Below are 11,054 nucleotides of genomic sequence, written 5' to 3' on the forward strand. Positions count from 1 at the left end.
CAGAAAATCAATAAATACTGAACCTGAACAACACTTTAGACCAAATAGATCTAACACATGTATTGCCAACATTCCATCCAACAGCAGCATGGAGCATTCTTCAGAGTGGATCATATGGACTTTCCTCAATAAATTAAAAGTAAAATTACCATTTGACCCAGCAATCCCACTTCTGGGTACAGATCTAAAAGAAATCAACTTACTATCTTTAAGAAATGTCTACACTGCCATGTTCATTGCAGCACTATTCACAGTAGCTAGAATATGGAAAGAATATAAGGGTCTGCCAACAGATGAACAGAGAAAGAAACATGGTAAAAACAATGGAATGTTATTTAGCCTTTAAAAAGAAGGAAATCACACAATTTGCAACAACAGGAATGAAACTGAAGGACATTATGCTAAGTGAAATAAGCCAGACACAGAAAGACAAATATCACAGGATCTCACTTATATGTGGATTTTTTAAAAAGCCATACTTAGAGTAACAGAGTGTAGAAGTTACCAGAGACTGAGGGATAGCAAAAAGGAAACATATTGATCAAAGGGTACAAATTTTCAGTTATCAGATGAATAAGTTCTGGTGATCTCATGCCCAGCATGGTGACTATAGCTAATAATACTGTATTCTATACTTGAAATTTGCTAAGAGTAGATCTCAAGGGTGGTGAGACTATGGGAGTTGATGGTGACTATGGGAGTTGATGGATATGCTAATTAATTGATTGTGATGATCATTTCACAATGTATACATATATCAAAATATCACCTTATATATCTTAAATGACAACAATTTTTATTTGTCAAAAATAAATACATAACATGCTATGGTGAATGCTGTGAAGTGTGTAAACTTGGCGATTCACAGACCTGTACCCCTGGGGCTAATAATATATTATATATTAATTTAAAAATTAAAAATTTAAAAAATAAATAAATACATAACAATAAAAAAATAAAAGTCCTGTGAGCTATACAGAACAATATTTCTTCTTCATTGCATATGCTTGATGGAAGTTCTGATATTTTCTTCCCACTGTTATTTTTTTGGATGGGAATCCCCCTCCCCAATACATGAACCTGAGTTTGCCACCAACGCACGGAAGCTGCTGCAGTTGTTCTAAGAAACACACACTTTAGGTCCTTGCCTCTATACAGATGGTGTCGGCATCGTGTTGAGCCAACAGGTTAACTGAAACAATATGATGTTGGCCTTTCCTAAGTGAAAAAAAAAAAGGGACTCCATTGACAATTTCGTGTTTGATGTATTTTGTACATTGCAAGTACTCAATAATGCTGGTTAAATGAATAGTTGCAAAAACATGCTGCCGGTAAATAAAGTCTGAAGTCTTGGCTCCAGTTAACATTTTAGATGGGGAAGATAAAAATGATGGCTCTACATTCAACATTTGTCAGGAAGGATGTAGCCTGAGGGGCAATGTTACCGGTGTGCGATTTAAATAGCACCACCACAGTAATTAGTTGGGTAAAAGGAAATTGATTCTGCATATTTTTTTTAATCTATGCAGTGTGTACACATATAAAGCTTAAACTGGTTTAAACATTGAGGTGATTTATGCAGAAGCCCAGCAAGTATGACAGGAAGTATATTCAGATGGGAAAGCTACTGTCAACTGGAAATATGAATGTGCTTGTGGTGTCTTTCTGGCAATCTTAATTTTATTGCTCTGAACATAAACATTTATATGGTGAAGGAACATAAAAGTCTCATTTTTTTTTCTAAGCAACTTTCAGGTATGTTGCTTACGTCACAGCTCCACATCATGCCACGGCACTGTAGAGGACGCAGGAAGACTCTTGGCCAACAGTTCAAATTCCTGGATTTTGCAGTAGCAGAATCCAGCCAAGGAAAAAAAAATTAATTAGATGCATCTATTCATTAAATTCATGTCCATGGAAATTTGAGTCTCCACACTCAGTATTATCTCACCTCTGGCCATTGATCTTCTACTTGTCCACTGTGTGTATTGTAATTATCGGTTGTCGTGACTCTGCGACTCTCTGAATCAGCTTTTCGAACACGGGGACTGGATCCTCCTCCACGTATCATGCCTGACAAATAAAAGGCTTTCAGGAATGCTTGTGACATGAGCGAATGCCAATGATCTGATTACTTAATCTTTGGGGCCTCTCTGGGATTTAGTCACAATGTCAACCTCAAGTTCTCTCTCTCCATTCTCGAGTCCTCTTACCCAACTTTGTACTAGCGGCTAGCACTGATGTTTGTGTGTCACATCCAGGCACCGGGACACACACCCCGACATGCATTCCCATAACATCCTCAGTGCAAGTCTGGAGGATTGATATTATGACTATCAGTCGTTGTCTTCATTCTCCAAAGAGAAAACTGGAGTTTAACCAAGTTATGTAATGTGCCTGAGGTTACACAGCTAGAAAGAGACCAGCCAAGAGTTAAGTCTATATCCCTTGGATTCCAACGCTTCCATGTGATTTTAGGCATTTCACTTAAATTCTCAACTGGAAATGAGCCAAAGGAAAAGCTGAGTGCCCATTAGTAATAGATAAAAAGCATCTTGTCTCTGAGGACCTGAGGGCTTGTAAAAATTCCGGGAGTTCTTCATCTCTTCCATCTTCTGTGCCCTCGGTGGAGGCCCTGAGCTTGAGTTTCTGTCCGGGAGAAGTGGGAGGGGGGGAGATGCTCCCGCCTGCCCTTAGTGAGCCGCAGGGGTGTTCAATGAAAGAGGGCTGTGGGTGAGGGGGTAGAAACAGGTGATGCTTTCTCCTGCCTTTAAAGGCAAAACCTCCCTGTGGCTGTGGTCCTGCAGTTCTGGACCAGAAGCCAGTACAAAAGCAGGATTCAATTATGGTTTTCACCTTTACATAGCTCTAGGGGAAGAGAAGTATATTAATTAAACGTAACCACTGTTGAGTTCGCCGGGCTCCTCCCATGCTTACCAGGGACGTCTCCCAAAAGAGCATGGTTTCCATGAGCAGCCGGGGGAAGCCCGGAGGCCCATGGCCTCTGTCCCAAGCCTCACTTAGCCTATTCCAGGCGCAGAACCTTCCAGAACCCACAGTCTGTAGGCAGGGCCAAGCCCCTGTTCCAAAGTTGGTCCACAGCAGTCTTTGCTCACACTTTTATAACATCGTTCGGCATAGGTGAAAGCACAGCAAAACTGTGAGTGGGAGAAAGATCTTTCTGTCCCTTCCAGCTCGATTTGAGCATGTGGGTGGTAGACAGAGGGAGCCGCCTAGTGAATCTGTGAGCAAGGTCTCAGGGTGAGGCAGGGGGCGGGGAAAGATTCAAACACTGGTGGGAGGCCATTCCAGAGGGGTTCCTGCATTAGGCAGAATGTTGGAAGAGGTAGCCCCTAAGAGGTGACTCTTCAGTTCCATGGGTATAGTGCCCAGTCTGAGTGTGGCACAGCCTCCCAACAATCCAGGCATTCAGACAAAGGGGAAATGGTGGCTTTCCAACAGGTTATTCTGAAGACGATTTGCAAGTGCCCAATCATCTCTGTCCCCCAAATCGGATCACTAACAACTGGTTACTCCAGGATAGGATGTTTATTTCTTTGTTGAGTTATTTATAATCCAGCCTTGTCTCAAATCAGCTCTGAGGGGACTGCAATGCAAATTGGACAAAGCAAGAGTATTAAAAATGCAGAGACAGACCTACACAACCTCCCAAGTCCGGGAGCCTAGCGGCTGTCCACAGGGTTCACCGTCTATGGAGCAACAGTGACATCCAGTGGTCAGTTAGGTCATACCAGATGAGGTTTGCAATTTGCCCCCAACCTAGAAATAATTAAAGCAGGAAGATTATTTCTTGAGCAACTCAATTTGAGACTCTTCAGAACTTCAAGAAAGGCCTGAATTTTGTGACCGCAAAAACAGGAAAAGACTTCGGTCTGTCTCCCGTCTTACAGCTTTCATGTCCGCAGACAGGCTTTTCTCAAATATAGGGGAAAAAAAAAAAAAAGGCTCTCTACAGCCTCATCTATAAAATGGAGCAGGTAATAAACTACCTGCCAAATTGGAGCCAGCAATGAGTTGCCACGGGAAGCACAGTGTGTGCGGACAGCCATAAATGCACACCGGAGGAAAAAAGGAGAGAAGGTATTCCATAAGTCAAACACAGAACAAAGGCAGGAAAGCTGAAAGAATGAGAGCAGATTAATGGTCTCAGGCAGAGAACTGCACTGAGGGTAAGGCCTTTGGTTTACTTGCTGTCATATCTCCAGCACTTAGCACAATATCTGGCATAGAGCGGGTGCTCTGATAGGCTTTTAGTCTGCGAATAAATGAATGAATGAATGAATGAATGAATGAATTGAGGGTTTTCCAGGCGTTGTGTCCTAAAAGACCTGCCAGTTTGGGGATTAGGTGGGTCTGCTCAGCCCAGTTTTGATCCGCATGTTTTCCTTGTGGTTGTCTCTGAAGACCAGTCGGAAAAATAAAGATGCAGAATGATCTTACTGGTCTGAGATTAAAAGGCCAGAACAGGGAACGGTGTTTGTAAATTCCATGTCTGTGTGGTTTACACTGAAAATCTGCATGTTTAGTTATCTGATTTGCTAACCAAGACATTCAGCGGCTCCCCCATCACTACGTAAAGGCCCGGGAGAATAGAACAGGAACCTGTGGCAGGCAGAAGCCCCCAAGGTCAAGATTCAGACAGCTCCCACTTTATTCTCTTGGGTCCTGATAGCCAGACTTATCTGAAGCCAATCTGAAGAGCCCTTTGGGCAGACATTCTCTAGATGGCTTTGCATAAAACTGCATCTCATTTTCAAAATCTCATTTTCAAATTTATCTCATTTTCAAAATATATTTGTAATAAGAAACTAACATTCAGCATAGATAATTTTCTTTAATAACATTTTAGGGGCCAGTTATGTAGAAAAATGTCTTTATTGTTTAGAAGCATTTACTACTCCATCTGTCAATCACATTGATACAGGGTTAGCAAACAAAGCAAAATATTTTAAAATATAGTCCAAGTAATCTTATACTATTTTCCTCTGGATTCATTTTGGTGGGTGTAGGGGAGAGGTGGTTAAAAAAATCTTAAACTGTATCAGATGGCACTTTTGCATAGCGTATAAAAAATGGCCAAAAGTGATGATTTCCAATTCACGTAATAATTCATCAACCTATAACCTTGCCAAAAAATGTAATAAAACATGATATTCTTGGTAATGGTAGTATGTCTGAGATTCTAATTATAATAAAATACAGAGAAATCCAAAGCAATCTCTTCCTAGAAGTGTAATTAGTACAAAAGAGCATCAAATCCTGGAACAACAAACACATTTGTATTAAGAAGATAATTCTTGGCCATTACTACAAAATTGTTCATTCATGAAAAGGCACGTGTGTATAAATTGTTAGTGCAATTATTATGTGCTTCTCCCCACATGAAATACGGCAATATCCACATTACAACCAATAATAAATTAAAGAGTGTGCATGTGAATTCATTTAACGATTTTACTACGTCTTCCGTGCAGATGGGCTGCGGTCTAGATTAAAGTAAAGATTTGTGAGATTCACGAATTGCTGAAATGAATGATTAGAAATACAACGCAATCTTCCTGCTCAGCAAAGTGTCATTCACCCTCTAACATAGTACATAACTCCACAACTTCCCAAGAGCATATCTCGCTTCCTAGAACCTATTCAGCCCTCAGTGGACACAAGTAAATCCTCTGAAAGTCCCAGAGCCCAAGCATTAGGGAAAAGAAAAAGGCACCATCGGAGACCAAAGAAAGGGGCCTTCTGCATCCTTTGTTATGGATGTCGGCTGGACTCTTCTACTGGATTTCATTTAATTCATTACGTAATAGACAAAAGACACGATACAGAAACAATTTTTGAAATGAAAGCCCATTTAAATTCATTTTCTGCATATTTTTGAGGATTTCAAGACAACTTTTAAAAAAAGAATTAGACACAGTGAGACCTTTCAATAACTAGATGTCATCACTCAGCTAAAAATCTCTGCAGTGGCTTCCCATCGCGCACGTTCTAACTACCTGAAATAGCACGTAAGACCTTGGTGCTCTGACAGCGTTATGCCTCCCTCCTGCTACCCACATCATAAGCCCTCCCTCCCCAAGCCTCCCCCAGAGAATACTCAGCATCTCAAAAATCACAGAAGGAACCCGTTTATCTACAGCTCCATTAAGCAAGCATCTATTTCACACCTTCCACACGGCTGGCTCGCAGGATAAAATGATGAACAAAACACTGCTCCTGTCTAGAAAGCTTAAAATCCGGTAGACTGCTATCAAATGTTGCAGTTCCTCTAGATCTTATGAGGGCATAAGACTCACACCATCTCTCTAATCACCAAGAAGAAGGAGGGTTAGGCCTGAATGGCAGGATAAGTTAAAGCTGGTAGCCAAACTTCCCATTGGGGAAGCAGCTCCAAATTACCAGTTACATCCAAACATGGGCCAGCCTAGACCAGTTACCCAAAAAGACAAGTAACAGGAGAGAGAACTGACCTTCCAAGTACAGAGTGGAGCTCAAGGGAGGTGTCAGCCAGATCGTTCCAGGTCACCAGATTTCTGATCATTCCGAGCAAGAAACAAAGCCACCACCTGACCATGCTGAGAGAGAAGATCAGGCCCCAGGAAGGCCCTGGTAGGAGCAGAGGAGGTGGAGACAAACCCTGGGGACCCAGAAGGCTGAGCAGAAGACAGGGGCCAATTTAAGCTCAGCCAGAGACCGCTCAGGCTACGAAGTGTGAAGAAAGACCAGCACTTCCGAAACCTGGAAAGGCTCAGGATGCCTACCCTTTGGCAGAGAGCAACCAGAAGAATGTGTTGATCAAAGGGGAACAAGAATAAGTTGGCCAGTTTCTGGACGGATCTAAGGAAGGGAAGACCAGACAGTGGAAGAATGGTAGCTTGCTCTCACCGCTGACCAAGATTTCGCATCAATGTGAGGAAGGAATGCAACAGAGGCTAGGTCTCCCATGAATAGCCTCTGTGCCTCTCATTTCCCAAAGCTACGTTAATTGGGCCCTTATTAATCCTCACGGCTGTCTATGCGGTATTACGATCTCCATTCTATAAACCAAGAGACTTGAGGCCCAAAGAAATTAAACTTGTTCAATATCCACACGGTGACTGTGTGTTAGAGCCACGGTTCCAAAACCAGTACTTGTAATCACTACGCTGTGGTACCTCTCTGAGTCATTTATTTACCCAGGTCTCTTGAGAACTGGAGCCCTACTGGACAGCATTAAAGGCAAGTGCAGTTACGTATAAGATATTAAGGAGAGCTGGTCACCTAAGAGATTTCCAGGATGCCATCACACCAACTTGCCTTTACGATTAAAACAAGCCAGTAGGTGCTAGAATCTTAAGGGGGAAAAAAAGAGCTAAAAAGCATCAACACTGTCTAATCAAAAAATAATCCCAAGAGTCAGGTAAATGTATATCTGGCTTATGCCATGGACCAGTGGTCACCAAACATCAATAATTTCTCTTAAAGCCAAAATGCAGGATCAGAATTAATGAAAAAGAAAAAAGTGGGTTATACAAGGGGGTGACATGTGGAAGGGACTGCTTTCCCTCTGTCACTAGAAGGTGACAGATTTGTTGCTGTAGCCAGCAGTTTCCACAGAGGCAAGGCCGGAAGAAGAAAACTGCACGTCTCAGCAGAGGCACGGAACTTAGGAACCTGCCGACCGAAGCTTGGTGCACTGAATAAAAATATTTACAACACCAGTTTAGGAAATGACCCATTTTCCAGGCATCAACTGCTTTATGCAAATTCACATCCCACAAAAATGTTCCCTTTTAAGTCTACAGCTAGAGGAAGCTGAAATATGTTCTTAGGAATATCGATGTGATTGAAACAGCTATTTGTAACTAAACCTGAAAACGCACTTTAAGGGGCATAGCATTAAGGATGTTGTAAATTGAAATTTTGGATGTGCCTCTTTCATGTTGGGAATGGGACCTCTGCACGCTTTTTTATTTCTTTTACGCCATTAGAAAGATACGTACGCTCTGCAATTTCGGGATAATATTTTTGCTTTGCTGCTTAGTGATATAATGGAAAGAACACACAGCTGAAAATTTGTCTCTGCAATCCATCTAGAATGCTAACATCCCAGTTATCGTAGAACTTACATTTATTTAGAAAGATGAGACAAATTCTTCTGTTTTTCTTTGTTATCCATTCATTCAGTTCGGCAAATGATATAGGTAAGGAAAAGAAATATAAATGTTCCACTAGACCAATTTCTCAACCGCAGTACTATTGACATTTGAGAGCAGGTAATTCATGAGATGAGATGCAAGTTCATATTACAGGATGTTTATTTAGCAGGATCCCGGCCTCTACCTTCTAGATGCCAGTAACACAACTCCCCCACATGGGACAACCAAAAATGCCTTCAGACGTTGCCAAATGATTACTCCAGGGCAAGTCGCCCCAGTTGGAGATGATGTTCCAGACTGTTCTTCAAGGTGCATTCTCCAAACCCAGGGGGCAGGCATAATTGAGCTCTGATTTTCCTGACATGCGGTCAAGAGCTATCTTTTTTTTCTTTTTTAACCAGAGGCCATTGTGTCTCTGGATGAGTTCTGACCTAAGCCTCTCAAATGCAGTAAACTAGCGGTTCTGCTCTCACATGGCTGAGAAAAATGACCAGAGCCACCTGTGCACAAGGAGAGTTTCCCCCTCGAAGACTGAGGTCCACTTTTGTTTTTGTTTTGGTTTTGGTTTTGCTTGTTGTTTTTGTTTTTTACCTAACCCCTGCTTCCCTACCTTCAATACATCTAGTAATGTTATCAAGGAGACAGCCACCAACTAGCAGGTAACGGCTAGGCCAAGATGATGTGACCTTGGTTCCTGCCCCTTGTTCCCTGGCGCACACACAATGAACCTTGCAGCCTCCTTAAACCACCACCGGCTGCGTGATTATTGTATCCAAATAAGAAACGCACAGATTCTAATCTCCTGATTCTACCTGGTTTGAAACCAAAGAGACACATTTCATTTGTTTCACCAGATCAAATAAAGAGGGAATCTGGCAATAGTGATAAGCCCCAGAGATCAGCTAAATTATGTCCCAACTTGACATTTATATGAGCACACGCCTCTCGATCTCCGGAGGTGATTAGATTAAGTGTATTTTAGCCTGCATTTCAGGCACGCAAATCCTCAGAGATTCAAGGACAGGGGCGGATTGTGACGAATGCCATCACTGCTTTTATTCAAATGTTTTCTATTGCCAAGATGCCGCCTGGAATGTGGCTTAGGGTGGAGGACTGCATTTCCACCCAGCGCACACAAAGCCTCTTACATTTCAGGACTGAGGTTTTCGCACCCACCCTAGCTCAGATCCTGAGCAAATATTTCTGCCGTGGAGACATGTGATTATGGTTTCTTATCTGGGCATCGTCCCACATGGCATACTTTACCTCCAGAGACTGAAATCATTTTGCTCAGAGATTTTGATTTACTTCATTAACTCCAGAAACCTCAGGAGAGGCCCTGAGACAGGGCTCTGGAATGCAGGCTGATGGGCGGTGAGTCTCCGGGGTCCAGGGGAGAGCGGCGAAAGGCGCTTCCCTACCTCTGCTCTGTGTTAAAAACAGAAACACTAATGCTCCGTAAAATTCAGAATTATGGCTGAAATGCCAAGTCACCAACAGCTAGCCAAAACCCACCTCTTTGTCCCGGTAAGATAGCAACCAGCAGACCCTGAGCTTGCCATTCCTAAAAGAAGAACGAGCAGACCCGAGGGAGTTCAGATTTCCGATCTGATCATCTCAGGATAGATGCAGAATACATCTTCAAATACACTATTTATTGACCTGGGGGAAAAAAGGAAAATATTATAATCTTTATTTATTTTATAAATTATTAAATCCCTTCAATCCAAAAGACAGTTTAGTCTTGGTAAGAAAAATAAAAGATTCTAAGTAGCAGTTCCACGTTATGAATTTTTAAATATTTTGTCTGTGACTGGTCAAAGAAAACAAAGTACTTTCTCTCACTTCCCAGCTTTCTCCTTTACTCTCTATGTATTATTTAATCCATAAATATTATGACCATTCATCCTCTATTTTTGCAAGCACAATTGCAAATATTCTACCCTGTTATCATTGTGTCAGACCCTACCTCGGATTGGGGGAGCCTAATCATAGTGTCCAAAAATTGCTGTAAGTATCTAATAAGCACAAAACACAAAATATGCAGGAAAAAGTAGTCCCTCGTCATGACCAAACTTCCAAGATCCTGTTACACGGAACTGTCCTGTCTGGGGCAACAGAAACTCCATAATACATTTTCTTTCTTTGCCTATATTCACCCTCCCTTCAATCCACAAGGGATTTCAGGCAACTCGCAAAAGCACAGACATTACAAAAGAAGAAAAATGGATGAAGGAATCAGGGCAAAGTTAAATGAGGACAGGAAGTTAGTAAACCCCAGAGGAAGACCAGAATACAGACGAGCACAGTGTGGGACCCTGTCTGGTTGCAGAAGGTGAGCTCAGAGCTTGACTGCAAGCTTCCTAGTGACCATACCAATGACAGAAAGACGATGAGTTGTGATATTGAAAGCAAACTGTTCAAGGGAAGCTCTGCTGGAGTCAAGTTCTGAGGTTATCCTTCCCAGGGACACCTCCCAAGGAGGCTCTATCAGACTGGGGCCTCCATGGCACCTGCACTCATCTTTTTCGTCTTCTTAAGCTCTCTCAAGGCAATGCCGCAGCCGTTTCCAACTCGGACATGATTGGCTCCTGTTGCTAAAAAAACAGTCGTTAGGGAGGAAAACTTGGACACACTGTCCAGTGACTCACAGCTCTGCAAATACTTTTCCTCCTTACTCCTTCTTTCTCACAGGTAGATTACATGCATTCTTGTCTCCTTTCTGCCGCTGCTTGCCTAACCCCCCCCCCCTTCATACCGATGAAGACAGAACCACCCTATAGTCCCACTTTTTCAAAGTTGTATGTGTATGTAATCTTGGCACATCAGCCCCCAGAGTCATTAAGCCTTCGTCTTAATCAGAACCCACCATGCTGTAAAAACACATTCTGC

General features: G+C 42.3%; 1 long non-coding RNA gene across 1 annotated transcript; it reads right to left on the reverse strand.

The window, feature by feature from the left end:
- Nucleotides 1-831: 831 nt before the first annotated feature.
- Nucleotides 832-10,734, reverse strand: LOC131811797 (uncharacterized). The gene is made up of 3 exons (XR_009346119.1): nt 10,539-10,734; nt 9,678-9,824; nt 832-2,073 (listed from the first exon to the last, which is right to left on the reverse strand). It is a non-coding gene; the product is annotated as an uncharacterized LOC131811797 (long non-coding RNA).
- Nucleotides 10,735-11,054: the final 320 nt, after the last annotated feature.

Source organism: Mustela lutreola, chromosome 11, assembly GCF_030435805.1.
Source record: "Mustela lutreola isolate mMusLut2 chromosome 11, mMusLut2.pri, whole genome shotgun sequence".
NCBI lineage: Eukaryota > Metazoa > Chordata > Mammalia > Carnivora > Mustelidae > Mustela > Mustela lutreola.